This window comes from Ambystoma mexicanum, chromosome 5q (genome assembly GCF_040938575.1).
Source record: "Ambystoma mexicanum isolate Mex_15411 chromosome 5q, UKY_AmexF1_1, whole genome shotgun sequence".
Taxonomy (NCBI): domain Eukaryota; kingdom Metazoa; phylum Chordata; class Amphibia; order Caudata; family Ambystomatidae; genus Ambystoma; species Ambystoma mexicanum.
The window spans coordinates 1,289,722,384-1,289,744,997 of NC_090933.1; the positions used below are offsets into that span (position 1 = coordinate 1,289,722,384).

General features: G+C 45.5%; 1 protein-coding gene across 1 annotated transcript in view; it reads right to left on the reverse strand.

Moving 5' to 3' along the window:
* The window catches only part of FAM83H (family with sequence similarity 83 member H), a 573,091-nt gene that overhangs the window by 143,509 nt on the left and 406,968 nt on the right, over nucleotides 1–22,614 (reverse strand). The gene's annotated exons all lie outside the window — the stretch shown is intronic.

Consider the following 22,614-nt stretch of genomic DNA (forward strand, 5'->3'; position numbering starts at 1 on the left):
AACAATATTAAATAAATACATCAAAATAATTTCTCTGTGGATATCCCGCAATATATGGTTGGAATGAACAAAACCTATGGAACACCATCAGGTGGTCACCCATAAGACACACTGACGAAATCCCTCTTAATTTTCCCCCCAATATTTGTGTACAATGTTCCTTTTTTATTCCTGGACAACTTCAGGATTTGAATGTGAAGATAAAATGGCTGCAACATCTGCCACTCCATTGGGCTCTGAGGGCCACAGATGCTCCTTTGCCCATATTAGGAGGGTGAGATGGAGCTGGGTGTTATGCTAAAGATGACTGCACGCATCTGCATGCCCAGGCCTAGTCCGCAATGGGCAGGTTTTCTCATAATATAATACAGGATATGATTATCTTGTGTACATAGGATCATCTTATACTTTATTAGCATGAGTATTTTGTAGTAGGGGTATCATAGGCTCGTCTCTCCCGCTTCATCTCTTGAACCCCTACTCCCTATCCTCATCCGTTTCACTCCTTCAGTCCTTGCTGAGCTCCCCCAGGGCCCGTATCCTTGAAGGCATCTGCGCCTCAGTGTTCTAGTGATCATTTGTGGTGCAAGGTGCGAGGTAAGGCGATGAGATAACCTCTGAGAAAGGGAGTCGAAGCTGTATATGTAGGGCGGCAGGATTTTCTAAATCAAAAACTTAAAATTACAATTTGATCGTTTCTGCCAACCAAAAAGTAGGACTGCACTTAAGTAGTGCAGGTACAGGGGAGGCACACACAGAATGTTCCCTAGTTTGTAAAGTCATAACTTAAGCAGCAATTGCATAACTTGAAATACTAATCGTGGTCATCCGAATTCGAAACACTATTAACCCAACTTCAAGGTATGCAGTTAAAGCAGGGGTCAATATTTCAAATGGCAAGCTACTAGCTAAGCAGAAAAGTCCCCTCGCCCCCTCAATTTTTGGTATACACCCAGCATACCATATCTTGCTTGCCGAGAGTCAATAACCATTAGCCAACGGCTAGTGGAGAGTGCACATTTTGAGGCCTGGTTATTGGACTGAATTGAATTGATACTCTTTCCTGGGGCACAATTCTTGGCCCAGTTAGTCGGAGAGATGAGCAGTCAGGCAGCCACTTGGAGCAGTAATCCGAAGTGGCAGTTCTCATCACGGTTTCATGTGGCGGCCCCCTGCACCCATTCCTCTCCACCAGCATACTTCTGCCCCGAAAACATAGCTTGCTGCCATTTATAAGAGCCACCGCAGGCGTTGGCGGCAGCAGTGCAACCAGAGAATAAACGAAGAATATGTTGAAGGGGGAGTTGGGGGGTCCATCTTTTTTATGGTTACATTAAGAATGAGAGCAGCAGCAACAGAGGGATCCTCTGAGTTGGGGGTCGACTCGGCACTGGAAGACATACATTGTCATTGCGTGGTAAAATGGTGTGTATTCTCTGCAGAAACCTGGTAACTATAAAGGAAATTATTTAATAACGCTAACCTTGTAAATTGACTCTATTTAAAGTTGTTCATTGTTCATTTCTAATGATCACTTCCACTATATATCGGAATCAAAAGTAAAAAAAGTACCACTCGTCTTACTAGCTTTATCAAAAGCTAGAATAAGTATTGTCACAGAGTGTTCCGAGTATGGCCACAAAAAGAGACTACTTGTTTCATGTGACAACATCCGGGGGCTTAATCCGGTCAGGTAGTGACAGGGACCCCTACCAGCCTAAGGCCTACCAAAGCCCAAGCCAGAGCCAGTCATACAGCAGATGTGAGGTGTGGGGTGAGGGATTTGGGAGGGTCCCAGTCACTGAATCCCATGAGTGTGTCTTTTATGAAAAGACTGGTACCACGTTCAGTCACCCAATACCATGCACCCTCAATTCTGGCCAGCTGTGGACTGGGGCACAACATTGCCTCAGGGACCAATGAAAATGTGGCCCACCATTGAAAATGGCAATTCGATGGTGAGAGAAAGGTGAACGGGGAAGAGTGGTGAAAGATAGAAGGGGAGGGAGAAACTGTAGGAGGGGAAGATTGGAGGGTGGAGAACAGTAGTGGATGAAGACGGGATGTGATAGAACTAATGAGGAGAAGAGTGTGAGAGAACCAAGAAAAGAGGAGGAAGAAGGGGAGAGGGAGGTGAGAGTTGGAATGTAGGAGACTAGGCGGGAGGAAGATGAGAGGAAGTAGGAGGAGGACAAAGGGGACAGGAGAGTAAGGAGACATAAGATCAGGGAGAGGATTGAGAGAGTCGGGGAGAGCGGTTTAGAGAATCCAGGGACTTTCTAAAATCATAAAGACTATAATTTGAGGAACGCTATAGTAGAGTCCCCTTACTAAGTCCCAGAGGAAGTAAGACAGATAAGACTTTAGCATTTAGGCCCCCTGCCCTGTTACCAAGCATTAGTGTTCACTTCTACCTTGGGCGAAACCTGGGTTAGGTTGGAGGGAGCCCACAGGAGGCCAAGGGGTGAAACAGAAAAAACCTAAGTCGAAATGCCCTTCAGTCTCGGCACCCTCATCAGGAAGACTTGAAAGAACTGTTAATAAGAACACTTGAATTTCCTAGCGGGCTTGTGATTTTATTAAGGCCGTCTGTGACATGTATTAACTATATAACGAATGATGTGGTTCAGGTATGTGAGGATTGAGAAAGTAACCTAATAATGGGGATGGGAATAAGGAGCCTCTACCTCGAGCACTTTCAAAACAGTTTCTCCTTCCAACCTGCGTAGTATAACACTCTCCTGATGATAACGCTCTTCCTCCACTGGAACCTTCTTCCACCAATCTCCTCCCAGTTCTCCGCTCAGTTGGCATATAATCAGAAATCTCATCCACACAACTTTCTAAAGCTCCATCACAGACAGCCCAAACCTTCTGACTGAGCAAGATGGTTTCTACAGTTTGGTATTTCCTCTCATAGGGTGGTTCACCAGCGACATGGATTGCACCTTTGTGTAGGTCTGTGCTTAGACTTTGCGGGCGTTGGCTGGCCCTCATATAAAGACCTGTCACCCTCTCGGATTGTAAAACTGCCCGGACATGTGTCAGGTCCTTTTCCTTCCCCTTTTGAAGCCTGAACTGCGTCTCTGTAAATCACCAGGCAGGGGAACCTATGATTAGCAAGGGAAGCCTTCATAAAGGGGAAATGGCAACTTTGCAATTCTTGCAAGGCACAGGCAGAAGACCAGCTCTTGTTTGTTTTGTCCCTGGTGCAGGGCATCTGTACATTTCGCTGTGTTAGGCGCAACTTTTGTTCGGTGGTCTGCACACATCCGACTCATTCACATGAATGTTTCCTTCGGCAGCTGTGCCTGACAAAGAAATGTGTTCCTGAATTCGCCAGTGAATTCAAAATGCTGTTTCTTTGAGGACAAAGTTATTACGTTGGGATTTTGGGTCTTGTAAGGGGCCTGGAAGAGCTCTCTAGAAACCCCAATTTATGATTACAGATATGTTTCAGTGGGTTTGGTGCCCAAACACTTTACCTTGATTGCCATTGCTGACTGTGGGTGGGGTAGGCAGGTGACTGTCATACTATATATATATTTCTTACTGTACTGATTTGAAACACTCCCATGAGAAAAGGGAAGGGAAAAAAGCAACATTAGGGGTACTTAGTTTCTTTGCATAAAATAAAAGCATTTTGGGAACATAAGAATGACCACAGATATTTATACTTGACAACTATGTATGTCATATATGGTTATATCGAGATGTCCTGGTTACCTTGCAAGAAGAGTATTAGGACCTTTTCAGATAAAAGGATCTTCACGCGTTATTAGCTGTGGTTTCTACAAGTGTATTTTTATTTACATTGACACATATATAATAATCCGTAATTACTCAAACCCTCTACCTCTAGTCTGATGGAACCCTGCTACCTTGCATCTAACATACCCTATCTCTAACTAGTGCCCATACTTACTGGTATCTATGTGTATTTGATGAACCTCTGCATAATCTTTGTATAACTTGTATATTCTGTAATACTGTGTATTTCTGTATAATTTCTGTAACATTGTAAGTCTCGCATATTCTTCTGCTGCGCCCGGTTACCCCTGGGTCTGGCGCGCATTACAAATAAATAAACAAACAAACCTACTCTAGACACATTGTCTACAAAGAGAAGGTCAGCCGACACGTGTTTCAACCCCAGAGGGTCTTTATCAAGGCAGCTTGGTAAGGTGAATGGGATCAATTCCGTGAGGTTGTCAAAGCCAATGGCAGAAGTCATCCAATTTGCTATGGGTCATTTAAGCTGATGCCTGTTGATTCTGCTCGTCAATGTGTCTAGACTATGTTTCAATGTAAATAAAAATACACTTGTAGAAACCACTAAAAACGTGTGAAGATCCTTTTATCTCAAAAGGTCCTAATACCCTTCTTGCAAGGTAACCAGGACATCTCAAACTCTTTTCTCAAGAGGTATTGGGTTTACCTCTTCCAACCTGTGATCTTGCAGAACCTGATAAAATCCAAGCAAACTACTCACTGAGCTCAGCACAGGAGTGTTCATTACCCCTAGAACGCAGCCTTCTTCTCTGTCATAAATGGTTATATGCTTTACTCTCCAATTACATTTGGGGAGGAAGGATAGCTCAGGGGCAACACGTTTGTTTTAAAAGCAAGACAAGGAAGACAACGCAGCACAAAACAAGTTTGAATCACGATCCCGCTCTTAGAAACCACTTGCTCGGATTGATTTATTGATATTTTATTTGTATCGCCCTCATACACAAGTGTTTCAGAGCGCGACAAGGAAAGGGAGGGGAACAAGGAATAAACAAAACAACGATCTTACTAGGCCCATACTCATGCTGGTATTAAGCGCATTATAAATTAACAATAAAATAAAAGCATAATGGACACTGGGCATGGTGGTCCTTTCATTTCTCTCAACACTCACCATAACATCTCAGTGTTTGAAATTATGAACCATGTATACTCATTTGGACATCTTTGAGATTCGGATGTGAAGATGAAATGGCAGAATCATTCATGTTTCTAGATATCATTTTAGCTGGGCAGAGGCTCCCCAATGAACAGACATACTTGAGAGACATACAATTAATAGAAATATTTGTTAATATTAGTAATTATTGATTCTAAAAAAAACTAAGCAATTATAGATCCTATTTTGCAGAAAACATTCACAGATTTCTGGCTTTCTTTCAAGGTTTTAAGTGGCTCCTTCCGTGGCTGCTACCTCACTCCCTTCTTTCAGCCAGTCACGAATCCCAGGTGTCCAGTGAGGCACTACTATCCCTTTCCCTACAACCAGACCCTTTTTTCTACCATCAAGATTGTGGATTATAGCCATTATGGTTGCACTGACAACTTGCTGCACAGAATAACTAAAGGGCAGTATGAGATGTTCAGATCAGTCATTATTTTGAATTCTTTTTATATCACTTCAAAAATGTATCAAGCAGTTAATTGGCTAAATATTTTATTTGGAAGAAGCATGGCTTGACAACTGCACCAATCTGAGGGTTCATGCTTAGGTTGGCATCCCAAACGAAACAAATGTTTTTGGCCTTTGTGGAGATGGAGCCACCAACTTTATTCCACTACTTGCAAGATGCCCTTTTTTACTGGTCAGCAGCTGTTGCAATTCTAAAGTAGTTGGAGGGCTTAATGACTAATCCAGCAAATGAATCCCTTCTCCCAAGGGCCTAGGGAGGTGAGCCTGGTATGCAAAATGCTCCCTAGGGGTTTGGGCAAGCGGGATCTCACCTATGAGTGACTCCTCTTTAAGAGAAAACAAGGACTCCCCATCTAGTAAAAATGGAAGATCGCCCTTAGTTCCCATGACCTCAGTATTCTCAGCATGTACAGGAATGTAGAGAAATTCTGACTTAATGATGATGCCTGCATAAACGGTTGCTATGCCTGTTGACCACTCCTTTAAGCAGCAATGCCAGGACCAATGATACTTTGTCCCTCATCTACTTTTCTTATAAAGAAAAATGTCCTTACCTGGAGGAGGATGAGCACTGACGTGAAGCCAATCAGCTGCAAAGACGATACGCAGAGCCACTGTCGCATGGATCAAAAGCTGCATGGAGGCACGACCACAGTGAGTACCTGGTGGGTGGAGAGTCGAGCCCAGGAGCTCTGCATGAGTAACGGTCCCGACTCTCTGTTTGAGAGCCAACCCATCGCCAGCCAGGTTGAGGCCCCCGCCGGTTGAAACACAGACCGAGAGTCCAGAGAAGGAGACCGCTGGTGACAGAGCTACCAACTCTCCTCGATGAGAAGACCACGGAATAGAAGGTACGCGGTGTGTAAATTAGAGGGAGGAAGGCGGTCGCACTCCACATCGAGCCATGGAAAGTTCAGAACTTCATAATCCGGAAGCTAGAGGGGCCCAATGAATGTACCTGCCAGAGGCAGATAGAAGGGGAAACAATAGCTATTCACTCGTTGGCCCATAGGCGTGTGGCGCTATACAATAAATAAATAAATAAAAATAATATCCCTCACATCTATGCGATCTCCAGAGAACCAAGTATAAGAGATATCCCAAAGGGGAGATCCAGAAAGATATAGCAAAGAGGTGATTGTCAGTTGCCAAGAGCAGGCGAAAAGACCTGAGAAATGTTAACCAAGATTCCCTATGTCAAAAGGGGCCAATAGAAAACAGATTTCAAGAGAAAAGCTCCAAAGTGAGGAACCAGAAACATATACACCAAAGCCAGGTGTGAATCACCCGAGCAGGAGAAAAGACCCAATGAATGAGAATCCATATTCCCTCGGTAAAAGGGTCCAATAGAAAACAGAATCCATAAGAGAAATCCCAAGGGAGTGAGCCAGGAAAATATACACCAAAGCTAGATGTGAATATGCCCGGACAAAGGATCCGAAGGGAAGAGGCTAAATGGCTATCAAAACTATCCTCAAACATACACCAGCAGTTAAGGCAAGGACGAAGTACACTGACAAGGCTCATCAAGCACATGTGGAAGCGGCCTGCAGGTTGCCTTTGTCACTTGAGTGAGATAACTCTTGAGAACTGTCACATATCAGAGCCTGAAAAGAAGACTACAATTAATTTTCCCTGAAAAGTATAAAAACTGTAAAGAGGAATCAGCCGTGAGGGCTAACCTGAGTTTTGTATAAGACGTTTGTTTTGAACACTTGTTGGAATGGTGGCAAGAAACCTCAAAGACTTGAGGGAACCTGAGAAGGACACTGCAAAACACAGAGTGGGACAGCATTTTTTGGTGTCTTTTCTTTTTAGTGATAGGGCCAGTTAGGTAGCTTAGCTTTAGGACAGAGGTCAATGTTATGTTGTCTAAGACATCCTGACAAGCACCTTTAGAATTTACTTTCTTAGACAGGGGTGCCTCTTCGTGGAGATGGGGCTTTTTGAGGGATTTTCTTTCTTTTTGTTAATAATGACCCTGTGTCACGCATATCCAGTTGTCCGAGTCCTACCTTTGGCCCATCACAGCTTGGTGGGAGTAAAGTACATGTAAAAAAGACAATCTCTGCTAGAGCACTCCCTAACCCTTTAGAAGCTGTTGCCAGTTTCCTATCCTTGAATCTATTGGACGTTTTAAAGATCACACCCCAGAGATACCCATCATCACTGATGCCATGGGCCCTGTGTAAGCATACAGTAATGGAGCATGGGCTTGGGGCCACTAGATGCATAGCACCAACATGGGTGTACACTACTGTTTTAAGCATATTACTGTGCCAAAGCTGTCCTGCGCCCCCTGTCTAATTCAGCATCACAGCTAGGGGTGTGTGTCTGAAGTGTCTAGCTCCTAGCGTACCGATGCAGCACTGACAGTTTTACCTATGCAGGGCAGCAATCTCTGCTGTGCTTCAGCTGCGGCAACAGTGGTGGATTCAGACAACTGACTCAACCCTTTCCCGTCACGGTCTTCACTCACCTGATGGCACCCTCTTTGCTCTCCACCCTGGCCCCACCCTACGAGCTTATCTCCATAGGCTTTCTCTTATAAGTCACAACTTGTAAGTACTTAAAAACATCTTTCCGTACATGGTAGACATTCCAGCCTTCAAAGGGGCAGCTGCTGGCACGCTCCTTCCAGCTGTTCACTGACATTGTGATCATTCCACACATATCCCTGCCCTATCCTCCAAACGCCCACTCCATTTTTTTCCGCGTCACTCACTCCATATATCCATCCCAGATATTCACTTAAAGGGCGCATTTACCAAAGTTCAACCTAGTCTCGAACCTAGAACACATGTGCTTGATCAGGTCCACATGAAGGGCCAGTGGCTTTGAGTGTGGAGTGCCCTCTCACTATGTAGAATGGGGAGGCTGATTAAATGTCAACAGTACGGAGGAGTGTCACACAGTGGAGTTGCCTCCACAAAGAATGCAACTCTTTGGCATACTTCACCACAGTTTTTATTAGGGATTATGTACTGTGACAAAATACTCTGCCTTGTCTTGGGGACATCTAGTAAGCTGTCTCAGTGGGATTGGTACCTTCTTGAGCTAGTGGTTTGTGGGGTTGGGATGGTATGGAGAAGATCCCTCTGTGATTCCTTAGTCCCTTGTAAGATGGCAGGGAGCGCAAAATGTATCAAGTAAAGGCTCATTGCCAGTTAAGAGATGTAAGGGTGTGGAAGGAGGAGACTGACACCAGTGGCATTCCTTTGGCTATAGGCTTTTCTTTTGTAAGAGAATAAAGAGAAAACTCTAACTTTCCCTATCTTCTAAGAGGGGTTTCCCTGCCTCAACCATATACTAAGGATGTGTCAGAATGGCCGTACCTAAAAGTTCACTGTCCTTTGTCAAAAACCTTTTTCCTTCCCTTACACTTGTAACTAAACTAAAGGATTGGTGAGTCTTCTTGGTGTAGAAGAATGGCTCCCTTCTTCTGGAGAGCAGTCTACGATGCCAGTGGTTTGAGGGACTCTCTCGTGAGGGAATGGCTCCCTTCCCAGGTCGCAATCCCTTTCAAAGCCACCACACAAAGTTCCTGCTTGAAAGTCTCCATTCACTTATAAACCAACATTCACAGTGCCAGGGGAATGACTCCCTTCCCTAGACTTATACCAACTTGGTTCACTAACCTTCCAGGTACAATTTTGTTCTCACACTGTCCACGCCACCAGGGGAAATAACTCCCTTTCCCTGGTCATTCTAAGGTTTCTCACAATGCCATGGTCAATGACTCCCTTCCCCATGTCTTTCTCCAGCTTTTCTAATACAAAAGGGTATGGCTCCATACCCCTGGTCTATCTCGGACTTCTCTGATGGCTATATAGCAGACCTGGTTCACTACCCTGTCAGTAACCGCTATTGTGCATACAGCTTTTATACTATCTTTTCTGTGGTTAGGGGTCCCAGACATTACTTCAGGTGTAGTTAATTGCTCAAAGTCTCTTGGCATTCAGTCAGGAGAATGGTCCATTCTCTCCTGACCCTTTTAGGGGGCTTTTCCTTCTTGCCTCGTGTCCCGATTTCCCAGGTTTCCCTTTGCTGCACCGCTGGACTGCTTGCAGCTCCTCGAGGGAGGGCTGTACGCCATCTGCAGTTCTCCTTCCCTTTTTATGTTCCGCTGGTTCGCATATTGCCCGTGTTGACAAGAATGCTGACTTTGGTTCCCTGGAGTGTTCTTCATTACTCGATACATCTTCTTCATCTTGGTACTGATGGTATTCTCAACTGGATCATGTAAGGGAGGCATGGTATCACAAGTGAAGACAGACACAAAAGATGCAAGGTTTAAGGGTGTTTATTGAACAAGGGTTGGAACAACTCCTATCTGGCCCTATATGTAAAGATGGGAGCACACTCTACCATCAAATAATAAATAACACAGTCCTGGTCAAGTGGCCTATACTAAATATACCTATGGCCTGCCCTTACGCTAATACAATAAATGGGTGCATAGAAAAAGGTGTATGTAAAGGAAAATCAGTGTTATAACATAAAAGATCAAGGTGGCCGAGTCAGGTCTCCTCCCCACATTGGAAAGCACGGAGTAAGGCGGCCCCCATAGACAGGATGACACACTGTCTCAGGTTCTAAAAACAAAGGCAATTCAAAACGTGGATCGAGGCCTGCCTGTCCTTCCACATTAAAGTCACTTTTCCAGCATTTCAAAAGTTCTTTCCACAGTTCAACAAAATGTTCACGTAGGTTCCCCTCCGTCGGGCTCGGACCTCTCAAACAACAAGCAGCTGATTCAACGCATATCTCCCTCAGCTGGGTCCGGACCTTGCAATCACAGCACTTGCAGGGGTTCCTTTCCCTAAGCTTAATTCACATTCATTAGGGGTTCCCCTCCCCTAACTTATCACAGTTCCGGTCTCCTTCAGTCGGGCTCAGATCTTTTACTGATGTCCAAGTCTTTCAAATGTGCAAAGCTTTTACTGTAGACCTCCGCAGGACCACTTCGACTTTCTCAAAATTCGCTACCGGTCTCCCTCTGCCGGGCTCGGACCTCGGGCTTAGCAACTCAATGTGATTCCCTTTCCTTAGGCTTCTCTTGCCTTGAAACCAAACACAATTCATATTGTTTATGCTAATATCAGTACTTGCTCAACAGAGGCCTTTGACTGGGCACTGTCAATATGCCGGCCCACTTGTTAACTGTATCACTATTATTTGTCACTTGCTCGCTTCAACTCACTGGCTGTGTTGGTTTATTTGTTTGTATCCTTCATTTGGGAGCCAAGACCGACAGCACAGCTGCGGCTGGTGTCTTTTGAATACAATGTGGGAGGCACTGTTCTCTTTCGCTCTGTCCTCTCCGGGGTCTCCCACAGTCGGGCTCAGACCCCTCTTAATTTGCAAAGTTTTAAAGTCTTTGAGCGTCATGTCCCAGAATGCACTTTTCTTATTTTGCTCCCACTTTGTCAGCTCCCCTATAGAGAATTCTGGGGTTTTGCGAGCTGCAGAAGGTAAAAGGGATAACTTGTTGAGGTCAGGGTCTCGCCTCCTGCCCCTCAAAGGCCTGGTCTTTCCTGATTTACCCAGGAGAGTAGCTCTGTTGTTTGCCTCCCTGGAGTTAGAATTCCCTCTCCACACTGCAGCCTCCCCTGTACTCAAAGGCCCAGCAGTTAGTCTTTCTTCTTCCAGGCCTTCCACGGTCTCTCTTGCTCGAATTCTTTCCTCTCAGCCTCTGTGCACCATCCAGCATCCCCAGCTCGCTCAAAGTGTGTCTATGTGTTCCACCTTGTATACTTCCTAGGAGAGTTAACAGGTTTCAGGTGGGAATGATTGTAAAGGGAGGCCTGACCTTGCCTGGCCTCATTACCGGGACAAAATGACAACTGCCGCAAGGAATCCCTGGTGCATTGGTTTCTATGGGTAATCTTCATATATCCCTTTCACCTTTTCTTCATCCCAGTGGTTTGGTAAATGGGATTTCTAAAGTGGAGGTAGGAATTGTGGGAGTTTTAGTTTTTTCGGGGGGTGGTAAAAATATCATCAGAAGAAGGGGAACGATTTTGTTGTTGTGAGATATAGGGTGTTGTGTTTGTTCTCCTATGCCTCACTTTAATGTGGGTATCTGTTGGAATTGGGGAGGGGGCAATGGGACAAGATTTACAACAACCTATAAAGGTGGAAGAAGTGTTGGGTAGGGGTGTGGTGTGAAGAGGGCATAGCGCGTCTTGCCATCGGATGTCTCACCCCACTCCCAGAGGACCCCTCACCCAGGTGATCCACCCGCACTTGTCCACCCCCAGGGTCTGGATCCAAAGGCGACGGCCGTGCTCTGGCCACCTGAGCAAGAGATCCCCGGGGTCTAGATAGTGAGACACCCTTTGGTTTCTCACAGTCAGTTGAATTCTTTGTCCCAGTTTACACATATCACTCATATAGGTAGTCCCTACTCTTCCTAGTTGCAGTACATTTTAAAGAGGTCAAATGATCTACCCTACACAAGTAAATGGAAGTGTGTGGAACTATGGTACCCTGTTTAGGGGAGGAGGATGTGGGAGGTTGGGGAATTGTCTGGGCATACCGCGTTCTCCCAGGACAGTTGTCCTTAGTCCCATAGGGGGGATCCTTCCCCATGAGATCCACCAGCTGAGTACCACCCCAAGGGGGACTATCGGGTAGCGGCATCACCTCTCTGGCCTCATGGGAATGCCACCCTCCCCCCCCCAGGGCAATAGGGACGATATCCAAGGATTCATCAAAGAGAAATATCTCCATGTGCAATAATTCACCCAATATCCCATGAAGCAACATCTGCGGGTGAAGAAAGGTGAAGCTTATAGTCACATTAATAAACTAACGGGCACCTAGTACTTCCCTGATCTATCTAGGTAGACACGTGTATTTATAATCAACAAACGATAAGGACGCGCCCTAATATATTGTGACCCAATTTTTTAATGCATTTACCTAGTTTGGGGACAGTAAACTTAACCATTTCCATACATAGATTTGGTATACTACATTCAAAGACAATTTCACACAAAGTGCAACACAGGAAAATTACAAAACATACAATACAAACATAAATTCTTCATACAATCTGCAAAAATTGGATTATACAAATGCAAAATGGTCCCTTTACATTTTCTTGGGACCATATAACATTAAGCTTGCTGAATTAATCAGCTTGACAGGCAGTGTGAATAATAAACACTGTATCATGTTTGAGTTGTCAACACAACTGTGTTTTGGCCATTAGTGTTGTGATGTCTTATGGAGAGCAGGGAGCCTTCAATGCTTTCCTATATGATGATGCTTCAGCCCTGTATGATGTCATGGAATGTTCTGATAGCATCTTTTGTATAATGTTCTAAAGTTGGTCAGTTGGAGGAAACTGCTGTAGGAGAGGAGCCTCTGAGTGTTGGGGGTCTTCTTCCTTTATATGTAACTTAAATAAATACTGTTATACTGCTTACCTGCCTGCGCCAGCCTCTTCATAACAATGGCGACGAGGATGGGATAAGAGGTCACTGCAGACAGGTTAAAGGAGACCCCCAGCATCTGCCGTGGCTGCTCCACATTGCCCGGTGTCGAGTCGCGGCCTGCAAGCAGGTGCTCGCTTCGCTCCTGAGGTTTGCTCCGCCCGTGCCTCCTCTGAGCAACCTGGAGGACGGTGTTCGGATGTGCCCCGTGAGGTAGGAGGCCCCACCGGGGAGAAGTCGACGGTGCCGCCAGAGAAGAAAGTGACAGGCCGTGGGCTGCTCCGCTCCCCCTCGCGTTGAGCGGCCCGCCACAGTGAACAGCGGATGCTGAGGCCCCATTCCGGCGTCCACGGAGTGCCCCCCTGGAGGAACGACCGAAGCAGCCGTGGGGGAAGGCTCAAGGAAGGCTGCTCCGGTCCCTTGTAGCGCCGAGCGGCCGTCGAGTGATCACGGCCTCAGGGAAGGTCGCTCCGCTTCCTTTGTAGCGTCGAGCGACCGCCGTGTCCCTGCAACGTTTGCGCAAGTAAGTGCCGCTTTGCTCTGGTTAGTGCCCACTGCTGATCCCGGCCCCACCCGCGACCCTGCGCACATTCTTGCCAGCGTAGGAAAGAGGCCAGACTCTGCTACCTTGTTCCTCCTAGCAGATGGGAAAGTGATCCGCGTGGGAGGGATGTGAAGTGCCGTAAAACACTGAAAAGAGGAGCAAGTGAATTGGATTTTAAACAGCGCTCGCAGTGCAGGAATATTCCCCAGGGGAGGGAGAGCTCTGTGCAAGTCTGTGTGAGCCTGCAGTTGAATTTGGTCATCCTAAATATGATTTTTTACCGCATTCAGTCCCAGATGTGAACGGTCACTGTGGATACGCGCCTTGTTGGACTGGTGCAAGAAACTTTGCAAGGCTTGAACTGGAAGAAGTGTACTTTAGCGACACTATAAAAAAAAAAGGGGGGGGGGGGTAACCCACGCACAAAGACATGGCAGCTTTACCTGGCATATCTGGCCCACCCATTTTCATGCCCACTGCAGGTGCGGCGAAGATTGATTGGCCTCAATGGCGAAAAGGGTTTATGCACTATATGAGGGCAGCCGGAGGAACCACATATTCCAGTGAAAGAAAAGTGGCATTGCTACTACACTTCCTAGGTTATGAGGGGCAGAGGATTTTCGAGACCCTTCCTCAGTTGGAAGGGGATGGAAGCGGGGATGACTTGAATGAATTTGAATCGGCTTTGCTCAAATTAGATAAGCATTTCAACCCCAAGAGGAGTACAATTTTGGAGCGGTATAATTTCTGCATGCGCATTCAGGCTCACAGGGAATCCTGTTGAAGACTATGTCACCGCTCTCCGTCACCTCGCCCTGACATGTAAGTTTCAAGGACGTTTTGATGAGCATATCCGCTATCAATTCATGACGCATTGTCACTCAAATAAGATACGTGAAGAACTTTGGCTGAAGGATGAGCCAAATTTGGATGAGGTACTGGATTTGGCCAAGCGTGTAGAGCACTCTCTGGCATGTGTTGCCAAGCTCTCCAAGACTGAAGGAGGTGACTCTAAGGAAAATAAGCCAGAGGTGCTGAATGTGGGTGAAGGGAAGAACAAAAAGAAAGGAAGGAACAGGCAGAAGGAAAGGAACAATGCTGAAGAAAAGAGAAACCAAGTATCGACGCAGAGAAGCGAAAAGAGAGAAGATAAAAAGGGCGAGAGATTGTGTTATCGATGTGCCAGTGCGACGCACTTTGCATCTTCTGTAGTGTGTCCAGGACGGAAGGCAGTATGTAATAAATGCAAAAGGAGAGGACATTTTTCCACATGTTGCAAAAACTCAGTTTGGCCAAACGGGCCAAAGGAAGATCCTGTTTGTAGATGATGAGGATGATGGGATATCATCAGAAGACGATACTGCATTAGCATTGACAAATGTTATTGTGAACACAGTTAATGTTGTTGCCAGTGGGGAAACACGGATGATTGTGAGCGTCCCTATGCCGTGTTGACAGTGAATGGGTGTAAGGTGTCAATGATGGCAGATTGAGGGTCGAAAGCCACGTTAGTATCCAGGAGTGCTTTTGAAGGCGAGATGAAGGGGAAAGTATCAGCATTATCAGAACCTGACATAAGTCCGGGAGGCTACAACCAAGATAAAATTGATTTACTAGGATATGTGTGGAGTAGATTTGAATTTAAAGGTCGCAGTTGTGATGGGAAAGTGTATGTGACGAAAAAAGGACAATCCTTATTAGGATGGAGAGAGCAGAAGAATTTAGGAATCAGACTAGACCCCAACCACCCTGAGCAAGTTTTACAAGTGTCCGAAGCATCCACGATGTCCTGCAAGTATGTGAGAGAGTTTAGTAAAGTATTTGATGAGACTTTGGGAAGAGTGAAGGGTTTTCAACATGAAATATTACTAAAAAGGGGTAGTGTTCCCACCGTAGCCAAGCTCAGACCGGTGCCTTTTGCTTTGCGGGACAGTGTTAAACAAGAATTACAGAAATTGTTAAAGACAGGTGTGATCGAGAAAGCTGGGGGTGTTGAGTGGGTTTCCCCAGTTGTAATAGTGAAGAAAAGTTCAGGGGACATAAGATTGTGCGTGGATATGCGTGAGTTGAATAAATGTGTGTTGGTGGACAGGCACCCACTACCCAACATGGGTGAGTTGCTGACCATGGTGGGTGGGGGAAAGTATTTCTCCAAACTGGATATGACGTCAGCCTATCATCAGGTGGAATTAGAGGAGACATGTAGGAAAGTTACAGCGTTTGTGACGCATGAGGGGGTGTTCCAGTTTAGGAGAATGCCTTTTGGGTTGGCATCTGCCTCCTCTGTATTTCAGAAAATAATGGATCGCCTTTTGAGAGGAGTGAAGGGCGTGTTCTGTTTTCAAGATGATGTCTTGGTGAGTGGAGTGTCTTTGGAGGAGCATGATGGGAATTTATACAAAGTGTTGAAGATATTTAAGGATAGGGGTATCACGCTGAGAGAAGAGAAGTGCAAATTTGCTGTGAAAAATGTGGACTATTTGGGACATGAGGTATCGGGGGATGGCATCAGACCCAAAGAGGAGATGGTAAATGCCATAAAGAGAATTGAGAGACCCTGTAATAAGAGTGAATTGAGGTCTTTTCTCGGAATGACAGAATTTTATCAAAGATTTGTGGTAAATTATGCCGACAAAGTGCAAGAGATGAGAAAAGTTCTGAGGAAAGGCGTTGATTTTGTGTGGAATAGTCACTGTGAGTTGAAATTTAATAGAATAAAGGAAGATATAAACTTAGCCCGTCCTTTGGGATGTTTTGACACGAGAAGACTGTCTATCATCACTGTAGATGCTAGTGAGTATGGACTTGGGGCGGTAGTATCCCAGAAGCAAGATGATGGGTCTGAAGAGGTGATAGCTCACGCATCGAGAGGTCTCAAGGGAGCAGAGATGAGATATTCGGTTCTCGAAAAGGAGGCATTGGCGTGCTTTTGGGCTGTAGAACGATTCAGGAATTTTGTGTGGGGAGTAGAATTTGTAATTCGCACAGATCACAAACCGCTTAAAGCTATATTCGAAAATAAGGGCCTGGATAAGGTTTCCCGCAGAGTGGCAGGTTGGGTCATCAGGATGCAGACACATTGTTTTAAGATGGAGGTCATTCCAGGAAAGGACAACATATTCGCGGATAATTTGTCGAGGGTGAGAGTTGTTGACTCTGATGTTGTGGACAGTGAAGAAATGGAATTAGTGTTTGTTAATACCAACGGTATTGTGTCCAAACAGGAGTTGTTGGATGAGATAAAGAAAGATGAGATCATGAGTAGGGTAATTCCATATGTGGTGTCAGCAGCATGGCCGAATAAGGTGGATCTGGCAGAGGGGGTGAAGCCGTTTTGGGAAGTGAAGGATGAATTGTCTGTCGTGGATGATATTTTATTCAGGTGGGGAAGAGCAGTGGTCCCGATTGGGTTGAGGAAAAAGGTGATAGAGCTAGCGCATTGTGGTCACATTGGAGTTACCAAAACCAAGGGAGTGTTGAGAGAAGAATATTGGTGGCCTGGGTTTGATAGAGAAATTGAGAATTGCTTAGCTAATTGTCAATTTTGCATCAAGAGTGGAAAGGGAGTTGTGGCCAAGAAGTAGCCATTGGTGGATGTGGGCCTCCCATCAAGGATATGGAGTGAGATTGCCATGGATATTCTAGGTCCTGTGGAGTTAGGTTACGGACGTGGAAAATTCATTGTTCTGGTTGTAGACCTGTTTTCTAGATGGGTGAATTTTAAGGTTGTGAGAGACATCACCGGAGAAAGTATGATAAAGATATTGCAGGACATTTTTGCCAATGAAGGCCTACCGGAAAGTGTATTGACGGACAATGGTCCCCAGTTCATAGGCGGTAACTTTACCAGCTATTTAAGGAAGTGTGGAGTTGATCACAAAAGAACTTCATTGTACCATCCCGAATCCAACGGGGTAGTAGAAAGGATGAATAGGTGTGTGATGGAGAGTATTCGGATGGGTGAGGAGTGTGGTCTGGATAAAGTAGCCATGATACAAAATAGGATCTGGCCTTTGAGGATGGCGCCACATGCGACAACAGGTCTGTGCCCGTTCGAGCTTATGAGGGGCAGGAAGCCATATTCCGTGGCATGTCCACCATGGCTTGGTAGGAGTAGGGAGACGGATCTGGTTGTTGTGAGAAAGTCATTGGTGAAGAAGAAATCCGAATGGGTCATGCGCGAAAATCTTAAGAGAGGGAAGAAAGAATTGCGCGTGGAGTGTGGAGATTGGGTCAGGATAAGGAAGGGAGTTGTCAAGAGGAAAGGAGAATCTCTTTATTCGGATCCTGTCAGAGTTGTGGCAGTCATGAAAGGAGCTGTACGTGTGACTGGAGGGCAAGTGTGGAATAAAGATAGAATTGCCACTGTGAGGAGAGGCCATGTATAGATGTGTGGAACATCATGGGACTGTTGTTGGGAGTGTCTCGGTTGATTTGAAATATTGCGTGTTATTTTTCAGTTGAATTAAAGATGTAAATTCATAGGGTAAGTTAAATAAAAAGAAAGGGAGATGTGTTGTGATGTCTTATGGAGAGCAGGGAGCCTTCAATGCTTTCCTATATGATGATACTTCAGCCCTGTATGATGTCATGGAATGTTCTGATAGCATCTTTTGTATAATGTTCTAAAGTTGGTCAGTTGGAGGAAAGTGCTGTAGGAGAGGAGCCTCTGAGTGTTGGGGGTCTTCTTCCTTTATATGTAACTTAAATAAATACTGTTATACTGCTTACCTGCCTGCGCCAGCCTCTTAATAACATTAGGAGCAGTTGAAATGTGCTGTGGTTAGATAGGCCTTCATCAGGATGGTCAATTTGGGTGTGTGCTTATAGTCACATTACTCGTGCTACATGAACACTTACCGGGCGAGAGAAGCAGCTCTGCTCCCGGATCAGAACAAATGCATGCATGTGTGGAAACCACGCACAATAATTGCAAGATAGCGGATGGAGCTTTTAAAGCCACGGCTCAACCGTCGATCTGAAGAACCATTGCAACACCTGCAGAAAACAGTGTGTTGGGTGAGAACTAATCAGCTACTGAGAATCATAACCACCCAGACGGAAGCACTTGAATGAAGCCCAAAACCAGGAAGGGAGTAATAGCCTATATAAACCTTTGAGAGAAACAGCAGGGTTTCAGTGTTTGGATTTAGTCAGGAGTGAAGATCGAAGTGAGTGGACAATTTAGAAAAATTATGGTAGAAGGATATTGGAGGAAGAGCAGATGGAGTGGAGGAGACGGGATGCTAAGAAGGAAGGACATTGGTGGTGGCAGGAGAAAGACTCTAAAGTAGTGGCAGAAGATGAACATCGGGTAGTGGCAGAAGCACAACATCAGGTGGTGGCAGAAGAACAACATCAGGTGGTGGCAGAAGAACAACATCAGGTGGTGGCAGAAGCACAACATCAGGTGGTGGCAGAAGCACAACATCAGGTGGTGGCAGAAGAACAACCTCAGTAGTGGCAGAAGAACAACATCAGGTGGTGGCAGAAGCACAACATCAGGTGGTGGCAGAAGAACAACATCAGGTGGTGGCAGAAGCACAACATCAGGTGGTGGCAGAAGAACAACATCAGGTGGTGGCAGAAGCACAATATCAGGTGGTGGCAGAAGCACAACAACAGGTGGTGGCAGAAGAACAACATCAGGTGGTGGCAGAAGCACAACATCAGGTGGTGGCAGAAGAACAACATCAGGTGGTGGCAGAAGAACAACATCAGGTGGTGGCAGAAGAACAACATCAGGTGGTGGCAGAAGCACGACATCAGGTGGTGGCAGAAGAACAACATCAGGTGGTGGCAGAAGCACAACATCAGGTGGTGGCAGAAGAACAACATCAGGTGGTGGCAGAAGAACAACATCAGGTGGTGGCAGAAGAACAACATCAGTAGTGGCAGAAGAACAACATCAGGTGGTGGCAGAAGAACAAAATCAGGTGGTGCCAGAAGAACAACATCAGGTGTTGCCAGAAGAACAACATCAGGTGTTGCCAGAAGAACAACATCAGGTGGTGGCAAAAAAAGAAGGCACCACCAAAGGTTGATGGCTGGAAGGTTTTGAACAAATCATAACCTCTGCCATTGCTCTGGGCAACCCTCCAGACCATCTTTTTTTTCAGCCTGCCAAGCCATTACAAAGGGGGAAGGACCATATGCAAATAAGGCTTGGTCCCGCCCCAAAAGGGGCGGTCCAGACCAAACTGCTAGGTCACATCCATTCTACACAAGACCACAAGCATCACCAAACATGTTTCAGCCTCTGTGGGCCTCATCAGCGCGGAGTAACTTGGGTCTCTAGGACTAGCAGGCTCGGGAGCCACATCTTGGCATACCCGTCACACTCGGGGTGACTAAAGCAAAACCAAAAGTTTATGGCTGGGAGGTTTCGAATAAATCATAACCACAGACACAGCTCTGGCTCTATACCATCGTTTTTCAGCCTGCCAAGCCATTACAGAAGGAGAAAGACCATGTGTAAATCAGGCATGGTCCCACCCTAAAAAGAGGCAGTCCAGCCCAAATTGTTAGGTCACATCCCTGCTGCACAAGACCACAATCATAATTGTCTGGGGATGCTTGTGGTCTCGTGCAAAAGGGATGTGACCTAGCAGTTCGGGCTGGACCTCCCCTTCTGTGGTGGGATCAAGCCCGATTTGCATTTCGTCTTATCCCTCCTGTAATGCCTTGGCAGCTAAAAATGATGGACTGGAGAGTTACACAGAGCAATGCCAGAGGTTAAGATTTAATTCTAAACCTTCCAGCCATCACCTCATTTGTTTTGGTATTGGCAGAAGAAGAACATCTGGTGGTGGCAGAGGAGGAACTTAAGGTGGTGGCAGGAAGAGTAAATCAGGTGGTGCTAAAAAGAGAACATAAGGTGGTCTAATGAGAGAAGGTTCAAGGCAGTGGCAGGAGTAGAATATCAGTAGTTAGCCGGTGGTAACCCAGCGGAGGAAGCTGGTTTTCAGAAAGAAGTGTCCAGGCCAAGGGAGTCCAAAACCACAGAGAACATAAACAATAGGGCATGCAACACCAAAGGCAAGAGGCAGGGGTACCAAGAGTTCGAGCCCACAGTGGCTTCACATTTTATTGAATGCTTTGCTGTCCTGCTTTATATTTTTTACTTCTAGCTCAAACGCTGCTAGTCACCTGGACGTTGCTGTCCTTTTTGAGGGATTCATTGATGAATTCAATCCTAGATAACTGGAGCTATAAATATTTGTATGCATAATTGTGTTTAGACATTGCTATTTTTATTGAAATGTCCAATAGTTGCTAGAAATACATTTTTACTGTCATAGGCAAATGGTTTTTATGCATATACTTAACTAATGGAATTAACTTTAGATAATAGTAGGTGTGAATATTTGTATAATTGCGTCTCATATTTGATATCCTATTGGAACCTGTAATTGGTGTCATAATGGAATGTTTATTTTCATTTTGTAATGCACTTTTACGGATAGCTTTACCCGCAATAAAGTTTTTTTGACTGACAAAAAAACCAACACTCAAGGAAAGAAAGGTTGAACCTTCTCTTTGTTGGACACATGAAAAACGTTTGAAGTTTACCTGTGACCAGGAAACAAATAGTGGCATGTTTCTCTCATTTCTGAAGTGAACACATCATCCCGCTTTCCCACAGTCGGAAATACCTTTTGCATACCAAATGCCCTGAGAATGTGGTGTGTAACCAAGAGGCGCTCATCATCCTTTAGATGAGCAAAACCGAGCCGCTAGGGACTGGGGTGTTTCGGCCGCTACCTGATCAGGACCCAAAGTGTGGAAGGAGCAGGATTCTCTGGATCAACGTCCCTTCTGATGCAGTTAAACCCTAATCACCTGCTAGACCATCACCCCAATGTTGACATAAGATTTGCATGATACGCTTTATAAAGAGTATTCAGTAACTGCAGCGCAAGGCCAGCCGGAGGCCGGATTATGTAAATTAACTCCCCATAATGGCCCAGCCTAAGAGGTTTCCTGCCTCACCCACCAATATAACCATTACCTTAAAGGCCCCTACAGTAATCGCGAACCTCCAGGAAGGCCGGACTGGTCTTCTGCTCCCAAGGAAGCCCTGATCAAAATCCCACCCTTAGTTAAATGTACCCATATTTTCCTTCCAGCTTTCCCATTTACAGGAGTAAGTGGAGGGGCTTTGCACCTTGTATTTTCTTGGGCATGATTGTCTACATGCCTTGGCTCACCATGACACTGTGGAAGGCTGAAAGTCTGGCCATAAGCACTTTTCACAAAAGCCCAGGGTTTTGGTAAGCATGACATAAATTAGGAAACCAAAAAATGTATTTTGTTTGGCTTGCTTTTTAGGCAGTTTTTGCAAACCTGTGAAATTCGGATTTCTGACATACAGTCCCTCCAAAATGTTGTTGGGGTCCTATGGTAGTAAGAGTAATAATGGAGGCTAGGAGGATAGCTCTGGGGCAACAGGTTTGTCGTGGAAGCAAGAAAACGCAGAGCAACACAGGTTCGAATCCAGGTCCAGCGATGAGAGACTGGTCTCCCATATTGAGCATATTCCAGAAGATTAATTCATTTTAATTCATTAAGGGTTTTACTGCTCGTGTTTTCTTGGGCATTGCTTCACCATGCCCATGCCCACCATGCAGTGAGTCAATTCCAGACATGCCCCCCCCCCAACCTTGTGCAGAGAACACCTCCTATATGGCTCTCTCTCCCCTTGGAACTACGCACTTTATAATGTTTAAAATGTATAATGATAAATGCGGTCCATTTGGACACACAGTTCCTCTACCTTTTCCCTCTCATGCCTTCCTGTGCATCTCATTTCTCCCTCGTCCTCATCCCAACTATCTACTCGACCTTCCTTCTCCCAACCACTACTGAATGTTCTATCATTCACCTACGTTGCCTCTCTGACACTCAAAGCCCTTTGAAGGAATGCACTATGGCAGGAGGCACTATACAAGTGCAAGATAACATAACTAAATAAAGGCTTGTTGACTCTGACTTTCAGTGTGATGTGTATCATTGCCTCGAGTTCCCACCAGCAGACAGAGGCATTGTGTTCCACTAAAGGCTTGTGTTGCCCTAATCACATGTGTTTAGTGTTTAAGGATGTCTGGGAACACAAAACAACACCTTCACACAGCCGGGAGACACTCTTATTGCCCTGATCTCATGTGCTTGGTGTGTAAGGCTGTCTGGGAACACGATATTGC